We start from the raw sequence: 6,000 nt of genomic DNA, 5'->3' as shown, positions 1-6,000 counted from the left end.
ACCGAAGTTGGTGATCAACAATGGGTTTAGCATCAGGTTCCATATTAATCTTGTGCTGACATAGAGTGGGACTGATGCCCTTAAGATCATCTCCAATAGCAGCCCGGTGCTTCCTTAGAACTTTCAATAATCTTTCTTCTTCACGTTCTGAAAGGTTAGCACTAATAATAACAGGATAAATCTTTTTATGATCGATATAAGCATATTTCAAAGTGTCTGGCAATTGCTTTAATTCAAACACAGGATCACCTTTAGGTGGAGGAGGACCTCCTAGAGTTTCAATAGGCAAATTGTGTTCAAGCAGAGGACGTTGTTCAAAGAAAATCTTATCTATTTCATTTCTTTCATGCATATGCATATCATTTTCATGGTCTAGAAAATATTGTTCTAAAGGATCAGTAGGAGGCACAGCAATGGAAGCAAGACCAATAATTTCATCCTTACTAGGCAATTCTTTTTATGAGGTTTTCTATTAAACTTGGAGAAATTAAATTCATGAGATGCATCACCAAAGCTAACACCGACAGTTTGTTTCTCATAATCTATTTTAGCATTAACGGTGTTCAAGAAAGGTCTACCAAAGATAACGGGACAAAAGTCGTCTTGTGGGGAACCAAGAACAAGAAAATCAGTAGGGTATTTTACTTTCCCACACAAGACTTCAACATCTCTAACAATCCCAAGTGGTGTGATGGTGTCTCTACTAGCAAGTTTAATAGTAACATCTATGTCTTCTATTTCAGCGGGTGCTATGTCATTCATAATTTCTTGATATAAGGTAAAAGGAATAGCACTCATGCTAGCACCTATGTCACATAGACCATGATAACAGTGATCTCCTATCTTAACTGAGACAACAGGCACGCCAACAATAGGTCTATGTTTATCTTTTTCATTGGGTTTGGCAACATTTTTATTCATAGCGTTTGGAAATTCTAGCAGCTTGTCTCCTACCTTAACTGAGACAACAGGCACCCATTGCACCTCTCAAATCTTGTTTCATGAGCGGGAGAAAAAAGTTCTCAGAATGGGTCGAGATCTGTCGAGTGGCCTTGGTACATCACCGGTAGGCCGTCTGTCAAATTGTTTTCCATTTGGAGGTCGTTTGATGCCCCAACGGTTAACTGGGTAACCGTAAAAGCCCCTCTCTCTTTGCAGCCCAGCACCCCTCCAAAACAGCCCACTAGCCCATCTAAACCCCCTCCATGCTCTCTGATACGTCTCCAACATATCTATAATTTTTGATTGTCCCATGCTATTATATTATCTGTTTTGGATGTTTATGGGCTTTATTATACACTTTTATATTATTTTTGGGACTAACTATTAACCGGAGGCCCAGCCCAAATTGCTGTTTTCTTGCCTATTTCAGTGTTTCGAAGAAAAGGAATATCAAACGGAGTCCAAACGGAATGAAACCTTCGGGAGAGTTATTTTTGGAACGGAAGCAATCCAGGAGACTTGGAGTAGATGTCAGGGAAGCTTCGAGGTAGCCACGAGGCAGGGAGGCGTGCCTGCCCCCCTGGGCGCGCCCCCACCCTCGTGGGCCCCTCGTGGCTCCCCTGACTGACTTCTTTTGCCTATATATGTCCATATACCCTAATAACATCGGGGAATAGAATAGATCAGGAGTTCCGCCGCCAGAAGCCTCCGTAGCCACTAAAAACCAATCTAGACCCGTTCCGACTCCCTGTCGGAGGGGGAAATCCCTCTCCGGTGGCCATCTTCATCATCCTGGCGATCTCCATGATGAGGAGGAAGTAGTTCACCCTCGGGGCTGAGGGTATGTACCAATAGCTATGTGTTTGATCTCTCTCTTTCTTGTGTTCTTGATTCGGAACGATCTTGATGTATCGCGAGCTTTGCTATTATAGTTGGATCTTATGATGTTTCTCCCCCTCTACTCTCTTGTGATGAATTGAGTTTTCCCTTTGAAGTTATCTTGTCGGATTGAGTTTTAAGGATTTGAGAACACTTGATGTATGTCTTGCACATGCTTATCTATGGTGACAATGGGATATCATGTGATCCACTTGATGTATGTTTTGGTGATCAACTTGGGAGTTTCGTGACCTTGTGAACTTATGCAGAAGGGTTGGCACACGTTTTTGTCTTGACTCTCCGGTAGAAACTTTGGGGCCTCTTTGAAGTTCTTTGCGTTGGTTGAATAGATGAATCTGATTTTGTGTGATGCACATCGTATAATCATACCCACGGATACTTGAGGTGACATTGGAGTATCTAGGTGACATTAGGGTTTTGGTTGATTTGTGTCTTAAGGTGTTATTCTAGTACGAACTCTTGAATAGATCGATCCGAAAGAATAACTCTAAGGTGGTTTCGTACCCTACCATAATCTCTTCATTTGTTTTCAGCTATTAGTGACTTTGGAGTGACTCTTTGTTGCATGTTGAGGGATAGTTTTATGATCCAATTATGTTATTATTGTTGAGAGAACTTGCACTAGTGAAAGTATTAACCCTAGGCCTTGTTTCAACACATTGCAATACCGTTGGTGCTCACTTTTATCATTAGTTACCTTGCTGTTTTTATATTTTCAGATTACAAAAACATTTATCTACCATCCCTATTACACTTATATCGCCATCTCTTCGCCGAACTAGTGCACCTATACAATTTACCATTGTATTGGGTGTGTTGGGGACACAAGAGACTCTTTGTTATTTGGTTGCAGGGTTGCTTGAGAGAGACCATCTTCATCCTACGCCTCCCACGGATTGATGAACCTTAGGTCATCCACTTGAGGGAATTTTGCTACTGTCCTACAAACATCTGCACTTGGAGGGCCAACAACATCTAAAGAAGAAGGTTGTGTAGTAGACATCAAGCTCTTTTCTGGCACCGTTGCCGGGGAGGTGAGTTCTTGAAGGTATATCTTTAGATCTTGCAATCAAATCTTTTTGTTTCTTGTTTTATCACTAGTTTATTTTATATTTAAAAAAGTGGAATTGAGTTTGCCTCATACGCTTCATCTTTTTAATATCTTTCGTGAGAATGATGGAAAGGAAAATTGTGCTCAAATGCTAGAAGAAGAAGTCTATAAAATGTTTGGCACTAAATCTTTGAATGATGAGCATGATTGCAATGTTGTTAATATGAACTCCTTGAATATCCATAGTACTAATGATGATTGCACTAGTCATGACGAAAATGTCTCTTATAAGCATGTCAACTTTTGTGGAATACATAGATCTTGCAAGTACACACCAATTAGGGAAAATAGATTTTGCAATAGGCATAAGTATTTGGAAACTAAATGGTTGCAAGCGAGGCTAAATGTTTGTGCTAAAAATTTAAAATTTCTTCACCATACTTGTGAACTTTGCAATGAACATGGTCATCTAAATCTCCAATGCAAATTGTTTCATGATCGTATCATGTCCAAAAATTTTGATGATTTGATTTCCCTTGCACATCATAATGAACTTAGTTTGCTTTTGGTTTATGAAGAAATGAAACGTATAACTAAGCATATTCCAGAATATAACCTTGAGAAATTCCTCGATATTGATCTAGAAGAAATTTTTATGTATTGTGCGGTGAATTGCATTGAAAATCCTTATATTGCCAATTACATAAAGAAAATAAAACAAATAGAGGATGAAGAGAATACTAATGAAAGGGAAGAGGCTTCCCAATATCCTCCTATTATTTCTTATGATGAATCAAGTAACGAGGAGGAGTCTTCTATTCAACTAATCTCATTAATAAGGAGCTCCAAAAATAGGATTGAACCCACACATAATGTGAAGAAGAAAAAGAAAAGACGGAGAAGTAAAGGTAAAAATGTATCCCTCCCAAATGATGTTGCTCGTATTACTCATTGTGATGATGATAATTGCTATACTATTGGTGCTATCCATACTATTAATGATGAGAATGATTATGCTTATGATATGAAAAGGACCAAGCTTGGGGATGCTATGTTTGATGAGAATGATAAGTTTGAGAATATATTTGCTGCAATTAATTTTTGTCCCAAGCTTGGGGATGCTACGTTTGATGAAGATGATATTTTTAGTCTCCCAAGTTTTGATGAGCAAATTTATTATGATGATATCATGCCTCCTATTTATGATGGTTATATTGATGAAAGAGGGTTTGGAAGAGTGTCAACTTTAGGAAGTAATGATCCCACTATTTTGGAGGATGTTGAATATTATTTTGACAATTATGAAAGTGGATTTGGAGAGGTCGTGACTTTATTTAGTAATGATTCCACTATCTTGAAAGAGGTTTCAATCGATTATGATGAGAACAAAGTTGCTACTTATGATAATTATTGTGATGACACTTATGCTATAAAAGTAGTGATGATTATATTTATAAAACTTGTCATGATTATGATTACCCTTTTCCTGAACATTACTCTTTTAATGTGGAAACAATTTATAGTATTCGAGTTTCTTATGATACTCCCACTATTCTGAATAAGAAGAATTTTGCTTATGTGGAGAGTAGTAAATATTCTATGCTTGTAGATCATGAAAAGAATGCTTTATGTGATGGTTATATTGTTGAATTCATTCATGATTCTACTAAAATTATTATTAGGCGGGAACATATGATTGTAGGAATTGCAATAATATCAAGTTTCCTCTCTATGTGCTTAAAATCCGGAAGTTATGCTTGTTGTACCTTCCTATGCAAGTTGATTCTTGTTCCCATAAGTTGTTCTCTCACAAAATCCCTACGCATAGGAAGTGGTTTATACTTAAATGTGCTAGTCATATTCTTCATGATGCTCTCTTTATGTTACAATTCTTATCTTTTATGTGAGCATCATTGAAATCTTCATGCCTAGCTAGGGGCGTTAAATGATAGCGCTTGTTGGGAGGCAACCCAACTTTATTTATGTTCCTTGATTTATGTTCCTGTTTAGTAATAAATAATTTATCTAGCCTCTGTTATGATTGATTTTTTATGTTTTAATTAGTGTTTTTACCAAGTAGAACCTTTGGGAAGACTTGGGGAAAGTCTTTGCGATCTTGCTGTAAAAAACAGAAACTTTAGCGCTCACGAGATTTCCTGCTATAATTTTTGGGGTTCCAGAAGTATACGTTTGATCCAGATTACTACAAACTATTCTGTTTTTGACAGATTCTGTTTTCTATGTGTTGTCTGCTTATTTTGATGAATCTATGAGTAGTATCGGAGGGTATGAACCATAGATGAGTTGGAATATAGTAGATATTACACCAATATGAATTTAGAATGATTTCACAACAGTACCTAAGTGGTGATTTATTTTCTTATACTAAGGGAGCTTACGAGTTTTCTGTTAAGTTTTGTCTTGTGAAGTTCTCAAGTTTCGGGTAAAGATTCAATGGACTATGGAATAAGGAGTGGAAAGAGCCTAAGATTGGGGATGAAAAAGGCACCCTAAGGTAATATTCAAGGACAACCAAGAGCCTAAGCTTGGGGATGCCTCGGAAGGCATCCCCTCTTTCGTCTTCGTTCATAGGTAACTTTACTTGGAGCTATATTTTTATTCACCACATGATATGTGTTTTGCTTGGAGCGTCATTTTATTTTCTTTTGTTTTGCTTGCTGTTTTAATAAAATACCAAGATCTGAAATTCTTAAATGTTAGAGAGTCTTCATATAGTTACATAATTATTCGACTACTCATTGATCTTCACTTATATCTTTTTAGAGCACGACGGTGGTTTTATTCTGAAGAAATTGTTGAACTCTCATGCTTCACTTATATTATTTTGAGAGTCTTTAGAACAACATGGGAATTTGCTTTTAGGCATAATAAAAACTTTCATATAAGTGCATTGAATACTAAGAGAAGTTTGATACTTGATGATTGTTTTGAGATATGGAGATAGTGATATCAAAGTTGTGCGAGTTGAGTAGTTGTGAATTTGAGGAATACTTGTGTTGAAGTTTGCAAGTCCCGTAGCATGCACGCATGGTAAACGTTGTGTAACAAATTTGAAACATGAGGTGTAATTTGATTGTCTTCCTTAT

The sequence above is a fragment of the Triticum aestivum genome, chromosome 3A (assembly GCF_018294505.1).
Source record: "Triticum aestivum cultivar Chinese Spring chromosome 3A, IWGSC CS RefSeq v2.1, whole genome shotgun sequence".
Lineage (NCBI taxonomy): Eukaryota > Viridiplantae > Streptophyta > Magnoliopsida > Poales > Poaceae > Triticum > Triticum aestivum.
This window is presented reverse-complemented; position numbering follows the sequence as displayed.